We start from the raw sequence: 11,832 nt of genomic DNA, 5'->3' as shown, positions 1-11,832 counted from the left end.
TCCCCATCCCCATCCCCATCCCCATCCCCATCCTCACCAGCACAGATATTTCCACTTTAATACTTAACAAGGCTTTAAAACCCTTCCGCAGCCGGAGTTTGTTCTCGGTGATAAATTTTGAATAGCTCATAAATTATGGACACCACACGGTGTCTGTGTCTGGGAGCAAGGCCCGGCCCCAGATTGCTGCTCCGTGGTGTAAAGCTGTGCTGGCATTCCCAGGAGCTGGATCTGGGATAGAACATTACTGGGATCAGCTCACATCCCAAAGCTCGGTCACGTCTGCCTCACACCTCGCAGAAATCCTCCCCCAGCAGGCAGGAATCACAGGGCAGAGTTACAGGGGAGCAGAGCAGTGCCCAGCACCTCTGTCCACACGTATATGGGTATATATAGCCTGGGATATATGGATATTTGGATATATATAGCCTGGGATATATAGATATTTGGATATATATAGCCTGGGATATATGGATATATATAGCCACCAGCACATGCACAGGGTGGAGGGCTCAGGTTGCCCAGCTCCTGTTGCCAGCCATCCCCCAAATGCCCCAGCTCCAAACCAAACATGGCCTTGCCACAAGACCCACAAACTCCAGCTAAAATCCCTGCAAACTACAAGCCCTGGATCCCATGGAAACCCCTCAGCTCTGGGGCTGGAGGGGATCCACCCTGGGCAAAAAATGCTGGCTGGGAGAGGTGATTTCATTCCTAGCAATCCTGCAAGCCAAAGGGGGCTGTGCAATGGGCCTTTCCCACATTTTCCCTGGCACAGTAATTAGGTTACAGCATGGCTCCAGCTGTATTCCAAAGCTCTGATGTCCAATAAATGTGTACAATGTTCATATATGTGCCTGCAGTATATAAAGGCTGGAAGAAAAGGGCCAGTTTTCACTACATTAATTCATAAAGCAGGTCAGGCTGGTCTGGCCCTTTACCTCACTTGTTATTTCTATTTATTAATAATATTGATGTTTCAACCAGGGATCAGGACCCTATCGAGCCAGCTTTAATATTAGAAAGGATTTAGCAGGAGAGCACTCTGAAAAGAAGCAACAACCCCAACACTGAGCTCCTGCTTTGTGCAGCTCACAAACACCCTTATTATTTGTGATAATGTTTTATTTTGCATTTTGCTTCCATGGCAGACCCAGAATCTCTGATTACCCTGCCTTGGACACGTGAAAGGCTGGCTGCACCCTCATCAGGTTATTAAAATCCCCTGTCAGGACTGAGAACTACAAAGGTTTAAATGTTGTGGAGCCATGGTGATAATGGGGCAGGTACCCACTGGTGTAGTGAGGTGATCTGAGCTCTGTCTGCTGCCTGGGGAGGGTCTGGAAGGGCTGCTGGTGGCAGGGACAGGGACAGGGACAGGGACAGGGACAGGGACAGGGACAGGGACAGGGACAGGGACAGGGACATGACAGCCCCTTGTCCACACAGGCCTGGACACCTTTCTCCCCATTTTTCTCCTCAGGCTTTGATGGTTTCTGCCACGTCCCTGCTGATGCTGCAGCACCCGATGGAGAAACCAAACCACCAACAAAATTCTGGATAAAACTGAGCCGTGCCTGCAGAAGCAGGGATTATTTGGGAGCAGCCTGCTCCAGCCTGGAGCAGCAGGACTGTGCTTGCCTGGCATCAAAGGCAGCACATCTGGCAGGGCTGGGGGATGGATCCCTGCCTGGAGCAGGGCACACAGCGCTGTGGGATGGCACCCACTGGTGCCCCAGGACTGCCACCCTGCTGAGCCTTGCTTTCCACAGGCAAGGTGTTTACACTGAGTTAGGGAGAAGATCACACACTCAGAAAGGCAAAACTAAGATTTAAGCTCAGCCCACCCAAGAGGAATACAAAGGCCAGAACCACATCTAACCCAGCTTCAAACTCAGTGCCTGCTGAGATGCTGAGAGAGAGCCAGTCCTCAGCCTTGGGCAAGTCTCTTAAAGCCAAGATACACTCACTTAACCAGGGTTCATCTGGTAAAAAACCCTGGAATCATTGATCCTTTAGAAAAAGCAGACATGGGAAATAAAACTGTCCTGGTTCTTGCCTTCCATGTTCCCCATCAATGCTGAAAAACTTCAGTGGCAGAAGTGAGGACAGGCTGATCATTCCTGCCTTGAGCACATCTCCAATGGCTGATGCTGAATTGGGGTCTGGAAGTGGAGGATTCCTGTTCTTCCAGGCAGCAGCACCCTCTATGCACCACTGGGATGTATTTTTGGAATTTCTTTAGGGTGATAACACTCCCTAGAGCATGGTGGACCACAAAGTGTGTTTCAGTGATGAACCCAACAGCAGGATCAAAAACTACTTGGAGCAAACCCAGATGTTCCCAAAGAGCCACGGGAATTGTTACCTGCCTTGCCCACCCATGGCCAGGGCACTTCATTGTCAGGCTGTGCCAAACACTCTGAGGCTGAACTTGGATTTATTGTGTTTGTGGAGCAGAGTTGTGCCAGGGGGTACAAACCCCTGGGAGCTGAGGTCAGTGCTGGCCACTGGGGAGGAAACCAAGAGATTTCAAGGTATTTCAGGAAAAGACTCTTGGAATTCCAACCTTGCTCACTAAGCAAGACCTCAGGGGTCAGAGCCAGCTCTCAGTGACGCTGCCACAAAATCTGAGTAAAAGTTGAGAGAATCAGCCAAAGTCACTCCGGGCTGGGAAGTGACGTCCGACTTCCCATCGTGTAAATGGCAGCAGAATCTTCCCCCCCACAAAGCTGCTCTCCATCCCCCCTCCTACCATCTCCTCTGAAATATTTATGTTGGCTTGTCCCATGATTTACACTGGAAATCCCTGTGCTGAGTCTCTCTCCCCGAAACGTGCGGTGTCAGCAGTCGGGATTCCAGGGTGCATCCTGGAAATCACCGCGCTGGGAGAGGGAGGCACGAGAGCTGGGGAGGACAATGACCCAGGCATTGCTTTTCCAAAGTGGTTGTGGCACTTCTGGAGGTGTTACAGGATTTGGGCTGTCCGGGCAGGATGAGAGGAGAATGGAGCAGGGGTTGTGCCCCCAGATCCTCTCACAGCATCCTGGGCTGCCACGGCTCCCTGTGCCTGCCCCTCTTGGTGTGTGACACAGCCAAGGGGGAATTTTTCTGGTGGACTTTCATTTTTGCAGGGAAATTCCAAAGAGCTGAAATAACAGAGCAGAGAAACCCTCCAGGGCTCTGGAGGAGGAGGAAATGGGGCATTGTGCAGTGCAGAGGTCAGGGTTTGGGGCAGTGGGAGAGAGCCAAGTTCAAGACCTCCTACCTTGGGTACCATCCTGGTTTGAGGGTAATCCTGGGGTTTCCCACCTTTTCATGGCAAATCCTGGGGTTTTTTACCAACTGAGAAGAGGAAAAAAATCAGCATTTCCCCCAGGCTCTCCCTGCAGCTGACGTGAGGGGTGGCTGTGCTGCAGTGCTGTCCCTGAGCTCAGGCGAGCAGGGCTCCCCACCAGCATCAAGCGCTGAATTACTTACACCTTGTGGCAGTGCCGGTGATTTTTCTGGGATAACACAAGGAATATTTTGCAGAGGCAGCTCCTTTTTTACTTATGGGAATACCCAAGCACACCTTGACTCAGCAGGAGCGAAGCAGGGATGGACCCTGAGCGGAGTGAGTGCCACACCAGCATGTGGGACAGCACGGGGAGGAGCCCTGGGGTGTCCCTAGGGCCATGCCCAGGTCCTGTGCTGATCCTGGCAGGAGCACAGAGCCCTTTTCCCCCGACCCTGTGCTATTTACTGCTTGCTCTGCATCCTCGCCGCAGGGCACGGGGACTGCGAGGCCATATGAGACCGTGGTGATGAACATCTCGCCTGACCTACTTACAGCCCAGGCCCTGGGACTTTCTGGAATTCATCCTCTTGGAATAACACAACGTGTAATTTTAGGGCAGCAGAGATCCGTGCTGGGTGGGGATGTCGGCCCAGCCTCTGCCGTGTCCGTGACGCCGAAATTGCCGTGGCTGCCTCGGAGCAGATATCAATGCACAGGCTCCATTAGCGACTCTGATTGCCACTGATATGCTTCTCATTAGATCTCGGGCCTCACACATCATTATTTCATTTACAAGATGGTTTTTGTTTTCCCTTCTCTTAATTTGTGTTTCCCCCCCACCACCAAAAAGAAAAAAGAATCTCATTAAAATGTCGCAATTGAGAGCAAATCGTGCCTTAATCCAACCTGCCAGGAAAGCCAATCACCCTGGAAAAAATCTCCTTGAAGTCTCCATGCAGGGGCAGGCAGAGGGGGAGAATAATAAAAAGACATCGAATTAGGAGGTGCCGAGGCTTGTTTGAGTGGAGAGGAAGGGACTGTGGCTGCTGACAGGATAGTAATGCAAATCCCCTTTGGAGCACCCAGAGAATCAACCTAAATGGATTAATGTGAGGACAGAGAAGAAATTACTTTAGTTGTTTCCCTAATTCGATTCAATTTATTTTTATACGGCATTTCCATGGCGAGCATCTCGCAGCTGCGTCACCCAGAAGAGGAATAATACAGAAAGGCTCTTCTGGCAGAAGTGCTCACCACAACAGGCATCGCAGTGGAGGAAGGAATACGAGTGCTGGCCTTGAGGATTTGATTTGCCAAATCATCAGGAAATCACATGCCTTTTTTTTCTCTCTTTGTTTGTTCCCAGTTTTACTAATTTCCTCAGGCTTTCCTCAAACCGTCTCCATAAATACCGAGGCTGATTCTAGCCTCACACTGCTTTTATAGCACTGTAACTCTGAGCTCACACTGCTTTTACACTGGTGCAGCTCCACTTATTTCAACTGAGTAAATTCCTGATTTATGTTCGTGGAAATGACAGCAGAAATAGGCCCATGGCTTTCCCTGGAGCAATGCCTGGCTCACACAGGGGTGGGGAAGAGGAAGATCAGGTCCCTTGCAATGCAAACGATGGAGAAAACTGACATTAAATTGCACCTGGACTCTTACTTTCAAACAGACTTTTGCTTTCTTTTATAAAATTTCCTGTATTGTCGAAGTTAGAAAGGCATGGGAAGAGATCATCTGGGAGAGAGGGCTGGATGTGTGGTTGATGGAGGGTGGGTTGCTGTTCCCCTCCACTTTTTTGAGGAAAATCATCACCCCTTCCCTGCCCCATCTGTGCACAAACACTCCCTTGCTCCCAGCTCTGTCCACCAAGAGCCCAGTGTTTTGGATTTAATCAAAAAGTGTGCATCCTGCTAGCTTTAAAATATTTAAATGTAATCCTGGGGAATGAAATCCCTTTGGAGAGGGGTGGGAGAGGTCAGCCTGCAGCCCCGTACCCCTCGTTAGCGCCGAGCACACGCGGGGCCCTCTGCAAAGCCCCGCTAACAGAACTCTAATTAATTTATTTTTTAAGGCTACACACGAGGGAACTGATCAATGTTTCGCCCCGAGGTCTGCTGTGTTTGGAGCACATATCACTGCCTTGATTTATTCCCTGTGATGTGGAAGGATGGAGCCAGCATCCCAATTCCTGCCTCCCAGGCTGCTCCTGCACCTTGCCAGGTGTGGCATCCTGAGTTAACTCCTTGGAGCAGCACCTGATCCCTGGTAGAGGATGGCTCCCTGGATGGACACCAGACATCATTTTTGGGTGTGATCTGGGCCCCTGAAGCCCCCCCAAACCCTGCTGGGTGAGGTCAGGCTGTGGCACCCAAGGGACTCTGAGCTGGGTTGCCCACTTTGGCAGCTCTCACCTTCCCTTGGTTCTGCTCATGGGGAAAATCCAGGGACTGGTGTAATTTATGGCTGTGGCAGCCAGTGGTGTATCATGGATTTAAAGCGTTTTCCCCTCTATTTCTGTTCTAGGGACAGAGATGGAGAGATCAAGGCAGGCTGGCAAATAGCAGGGAAGTGACCTTTGCTGCTTAGGAAGTGATGGAAGGACACCTGTGCCCAGATGTGGGGCTGGTTTTGTGGCCAGGGGTCCCTCAGCTCCCACCAGCCCCTGTGCTGTGCCCTGAGGAGCCTTTTAAGGTGTGTGGTGGCCAAAGAGCAAATCCCTTGGGGTCAGAGGTGTCAGTCCCAGTTCTCCCAGTACTCCAGCCCAGGTAAACACTGCTGTGCATGGAAGGTTCAAGGTGCCTTTATCCACCCTCCTGCTGCTGTTCCAGTCCTCCAGCAGACCCCTGGCTGGGCAGGCTTTGGGTGTGTAAGGCCAGAAAGGGGAAGGAAGAGGATTCAGATGCCCCAGTCCTGCTTCTGGGTTCTGCCAGAACCCCCCTTAAGAAGCCCAGTGAGCATAAATCAGTGTAGCTGCATCGTTTTTGAAGGGCTGTGCTGATTTATTCTGGCTGAGGAGCCTTTGCCATGGTCCAGACTTCACACCCAGAGTGGCAAGACTCCCCTGAGCCCCTCTCCTGCTGCTTTTTGCCCTCCTCCTGCTCCGTGTTCTCAGAGGAAGCACCAACAGGACCCTCCCAGCACACACGGCCTCAACAACAGCCCAGGGCTCTGCAGGGACCCTCTGCCCTCCCCAGACAGCCCCAGGGGGATGAGATGCCACAACCTGACATCAGCAGAGTAAAATATGGCCCTGGCAGTAATCTGAGAGAATGCAATGGTAATTTGGGGTGGGGGGAGGAGAGGAGGAGGCATGGCAAAAAGGAGGCATTGAAAGTACACTTCCTTTCAGTGCATTGCTGGGAAGACCATTAGGAAAACCACTAGATTATTTTTCACATTCTTCAGTGCAAAACTACTGCATTTTATGACCACTATCAATAACAGCTATCATATTACTAATGCTACAGTTGCCACATATATAATATTTAAATCACATTTGTGGCTGACAGAGACCTATGGATATTCTCGATCCCAACAGGCTATTACAGTTCATATCATGTCTGTCATATAAATATTATGAATCATTTCCCACTATCTTTATGGGGGCTACATTGACATCATCAGAAAGGCTCTGGGTACTGCCGGATACTGCATATTTATATACACCTTATGTATATGTATGTGAATGGAGGGAGATTTATACCACAATCACGGGTAATAAATGCCCATGATAAAGCATATTATCTTCACACTTCATTTGCAAAGTGTTTTGTATGCAGGGACCAGGGGAAGGCCAGCAGAAGAGCTGTCTCTGAGTGACTGAGTCACAATCCTCGAGCCCTGGTGTAAATCAGGTGGTGTCTGAGCCATGGTGAGCAGTGTGGGGTGAGCTTCAGCTGCTGCCCAGGCACTGCCAGGGTTCCTGTGCTGCTCTGGCTCCCATCAGGTGAGGGTTTGGCTCCTGCCCCACTGGCAGGATGGGTGATGCTTCCCGTGCTTTCCACTGAGAGCTGTAAATCTCACAGCTCATGGGCTGCGTTTCATCTTCCATCCCTTAATGCTTTCTTTGCTGCCTTCTTTGGCAGCCAGGCCCTGCTCTGGGTGATGAGCTGGAATAAAGAGATCTCCAGGTGTTAAAAGAGGCAGGAGTAGACTCTCCATTTGTAAAGTCATTTTGCAAAGCAGTTCATTAAACCACTGTCCCTGCAAGCCAGGTGAGACATGCCAAACCCCATCCACCAGAAAAGCTCAAGGAGAGGATGAAACCTCCCTTAGGATTATTCAAGCTGGATCCAGACCAGAGCCCAGGTGCCCTGAGACCTTTTCCCCAAACCTGTTTTAAGAGCCTGAACACTCTATTAACACTTGTTCTATATGCAGAAACAGGCAAGAACAAATGCAGCTTCACAGTTTGGAGGTTTCTAATAAGGATTTAATGTCCAGTTTTGAAGCAGCTGAGAGTGCAGCTCTGCCTGTGCAAGGGAGGATTTGATCTCAGCAGTCCCCAAAAGAGGGGAGAATGCAACATCTCTGCCTGTCCTTGGCGTGGGAATGCAGCTCTCCAGCAGATCAAATAAATCATGTGCATCTCACTTCATAAACAAACATCAGCAGCCTGTTAAATGCTGCTGGGAAACAAAACAAGGCAGTTTGAATCTGCAGCACTGACAGAAGTGGCTTGTCCTGGAGCTTTGCTGGTTCCTTCATGCAGGGTCTCCCCGAGGAGCAGGAGCCCCTCTCAGCAGCTGGAGGGGTTTGGATGTGGCTGAGGGATGCTGAGAGTCTTGGCAAGGCTCTGTTCAGGGACTAACCCCACTTCCAGGCTCCAGGATCTCTGACTTGTCTCCCAAAATCTTGTTGTGTCTCTCTCTCCTTCCTAGAGGGAAGAAAAGCAGCCTGTGAGCTCCTCTTGCCCCTGAGAACACGAGAGTCCTGTCCTGAGCACCTACAGACCCGGGCAGGAAGATGCTTAGGGGAGGAACTTTTCTCCTCTAATTCTGCTGGAAGACACAGGGAATACAGATCCTGCTCCTGGAACCTGCAGTGACTTTGGGAGATTACTGGAGGTGGGGACAAGCCTGAGAGAGTCCCACCAATTCTGCAGGAGTGGAAGGTGTCTTTCCTTGGCTGGATTTGGTTCTCACATCTCTGGAGTCCCACACTGCCTGCTGAGGGAGGGACTGTGTGGCCACAAGCCCCAGGTCAGTGGCCACAGCCACCCCTGCTCCCACACCTCTGTCACAGGCTGCGTGTGCAGGTGGAGATGGAGCCCATGAGCTCCTTCTGTTCTATTCCTCTCACATTTTGCATTTATTCTTTCTTTAATTTGTAACAAAATGCAGCCAGGCAGGAAAATAAATTCTTTTTTTTTTTTTTCTAGCTGTGCAAGAGGACATGAAACAGCAGGGGAAGCACAGCAGGTTTTGCTTTTGTGTCCTGTCAGATAATTCAGGGTTATGGACAAGAAAAGCTGGAACACTTAGAAAAAATCACAGAGGCTGTGATTTCCAAATTCACTCACTGGGCTCAAGTGCCAAGTTCTGAATGTGGTCCCAGCTCCCAGATCTCAGTGTCTGTCTCCTCCTGAGGCCCATGTGCACCTGGATCCCTTTGCCCTAAAGGGATGGCAATGAGGTGGGAGTGGGGAATGGAAGAAGAAGCCTCTGCCTAATTGACTTGTTTATCTGATGAACACAGTATCTCTCTCTGCCAAATTCAGCCAGGAGTGAGTGCTGGGCCTGAGAGCTGCCCAGATGAGGCCAGAACCCCCCAAATTATCCCACCTTATCAGCTTGCCTTCCTCAGGAGCTCGGGCTAAAGGGTGGTGGCATCACCCAAGGGTGCAGAGGACAAGAGCAGCTGTTTCTCCAGGCAGTTCTCCCAGCCAGCACAGGACCTTCAAGCATCCCTGCATCAACCAGATGTACAAGGCTGCCAAAATTATCTGAATGTGGCCCCCCCACGATGACTGAAGTCCTTCCTGGGAAGTGTGAGGCTGAAGGTGAGGACAGCACTGGGCAGCTTATTAAATTAATAGTGCATTGAAGAATTGAGGGGAGGTGGAAGGGAGGGGAAAGGGAAAGAGAAGGTTTGTAACATCACAGAAATATCCTGGCTTACCTTCTGGCATCTTCAAGAGACTGGAAATGTGGGACTGCATCCAGCTGCCTTCTCTGGGGCAAAATTCCTTTGGCTTCTGTGGGAGGTTTTACTCAAATAAGGATTGCAGGATCAGACCTGTTATTGTCATTGCAATTAACATTTAGATCCACATCTAACATGAACTGTTACAGCCTGGTTAGGGAGAAATTTAATTTGCTCTAAACAGCTTTATGGGAGAGTAGCGTGAAATGTCCTGGTTATGGTAATTTCATGTGTTGGGAGTCTGCAAAGGTGGATTTGCAGCCCTGGCTCTGGTAACCCTGGGATCTGCTGCAGTCACAGAGCTGAGACTGCTTTGGGATGGGGGTTTGGGGCCAGATCCCCACCCCATGTGCTGGTGATGGACACACTCAAAGCCCTGAAGGCCTTGGGTACCCAGCTGGGTGGGGACAGGCAGGTGAGAGCCCAGCTCTGCCCCAAGATGTGTTTGCTCTATCAGACAGATTAGCTTTAGTTTGTCTATCAGGAAACTAATTTCTACCTTTGAGCTGTCAGTCTGTACACAGACATCCATGAAATCTGTGATTTTTGCACTCTTAGATATTTTGGACCTGCTTTTTCTGACAACCCCCAACTTTATTTTATATCCTTACGTATTTCCTTTTTGCCCCCTTTTCTCCCAGGAGTTGATGTAACTCACTCTTAAAAACTGACTTGGAGATGAAACTTGGCATTTAAGGTCCCAGCCCAGGAGCAAATGAAGTTACCAGTTATAAACACACACCAAAATCTGTTTGGACATGCTGAAATTACAGGAGCAGAGGATTAAAAGGATCCAAGACGCTTTATTTTGTTTTAACTTCTACAGCTCCACCTGAGTGTCAGTTTGCAGCTGCTTGCCTGACACAAGATGGGTCCTTTTTGGTGTTTTTATTCTTCAGGTGGATTGCAATGGATTTGAATTTTTTATTTTAAATCAAATGGACTGTGATGCATCTGGTGAAGAGGTCCCAAACTGGGATCCTGAGCTGCTGCCAGCTGTGTACCCCTCATCCAACCATCCCCATGTGGGTCTGCCCTGCAGGAAGGACAGAGTCTCGTGTTCTCCAGCAGAAGAGCTGTAGGAGAAATGCAGGTTTTGGGGCCTTTCCAGAGTCTCTCCTGCCTGGCTCGGGATGCCACAGTGACAGGCAGGAGATGGAGTGATAAGGGCACACAGGGATATGGCGATGGCAGATAAGAGGCCTCACTTTTCCAGGAGGAGCTGCTCTCTTGCTAATATTTACGGCACGAGACACTTTGCCAATTAAAGAATAAATCAGGGCAGATAAGGCTGGGGAGCGTCGCACAGATCTGCCACACAGGGAGGTGATGGCAGAGCGTCTGGGATAACCCTGATTGTCCCAGCTCCTTCGATTTCCCCAGATCCACTCACTGCAGGAGAGCTGGGCTCTACCTGTGCCAGCAGAACCCCCCAGCAGCTGTCCCTGGTGTCACTGCAGCCCCGCTGAGTGCCCAGCGTTGTGTGAGCAGCTGCAGCGTGGCCCCAGCCTGTTTGTTATGCATGTTACTGCCGTGGAAAGCGAGGGTCGATACCATGTTTAATATGCTTCATGCATAGTGGAGTCGCTCTGGTCCATCAAGCCACTAATACACATTCTTCCAGGACTGAGTATCATTTATTAAAGCTAGAGGCCTGCCTGGGAAGGAAGGGGGGCCGGGGCTCTGGGAAGCAGCCAGCGGTGTGCTGGGGTGGTACCGGCGGTGCTGGGGAGGTGAGAGTTTGCAGAGGAGCCGCACACACACACACGTACACTACTCACAGAGTTATTTGTTGTGCCTCACGGATGGGAAATGAAATGAATCGTGCTTTGAGTGCTGCCCGCCGTGTGACACAGCCCGGGGACAGGCAGAGGGGCTCACTGGCTGCTCCGGGCTGGGCACAGCTGGCATTGCTCAGCATCACTCCAGCACCCTCTCTTCTTCCCCCTCCCGAGGCTGCCACTGCACAGCTACACGCACCTCGGTTTTTTCTCTCTTTCCCCTATTTTTTTCTCTTTCCCCCTTCTTTCCTCACCTCTTTCCCCTTCTATCTCTTTCCCCCTTCCCTTTCTGCTCTTCCCCATCTTTTTTACTCTCCTTTTCCTTCTCCTTTTTTCCTTCTTTTTCTGCACTTCTTTCCTTCTCTTTCCCCTCTCATTTTTTTCCCTCCCTCCCTCCCTTCTCTCCTTTCCTCTCTCCCCATTCTCCTTTCCTCATCTTCCCCCCTTCCTCCCCATCTCTAATTACCCCTCCTTGCCCCCTCCTTTTCCCCCCATCTTTTCCCCTTTTCCTCCTCCCTTTCGTTTTCTCCTTTAAAATTTTCCCCGTCTCTCCCCACTCTATTTTCCTCCCCTTTCCTCATCACTTCAAGAAAAACAACAACAACAACAAAAAACCCA

At 50.4% G+C, this 11,832-nt stretch overlaps 1 long non-coding RNA gene across 4 annotated transcripts; it reads right to left on the bottom strand.

Annotated features, from left to right (window-relative positions):
- Positions 1 to 6,355: 6,355 nt before the first annotated feature.
- Positions 6,356 to 11,486, bottom strand: LOC107212239. 4 transcript variants are annotated; one of them, XR_004499682.1, is made up of 4 exons: positions 9,410 to 11,486; positions 9,073 to 9,284; positions 8,811 to 8,904; positions 6,356 to 8,165 (listed from the first exon to the last, which is right to left on the bottom strand). It is a non-coding gene; the product is annotated as an uncharacterized LOC107212239 (long non-coding RNA). The 4 variants fall into 4 exon arrangements; XR_004499680.1 differs by having other exon boundaries at positions 9,073 to 9,197; XR_004499681.1 differs by having other exon boundaries at positions 9,073 to 9,485; positions 11,215 to 11,486.
- Between the last annotated feature and the right edge of the window lie 346 nt (positions 11,487 to 11,832).

This window comes from Parus major, chromosome 17, assembly GCF_001522545.3.
Source record: "Parus major isolate Abel chromosome 17, Parus_major1.1, whole genome shotgun sequence".
Taxonomy (NCBI): Eukaryota; Metazoa; Chordata; class Aves; order Passeriformes; family Paridae; genus Parus; species Parus major.
Note: the sequence above shows the minus strand (reverse complement) of the source record. Positions and strands in the feature narration are given on the sequence as shown.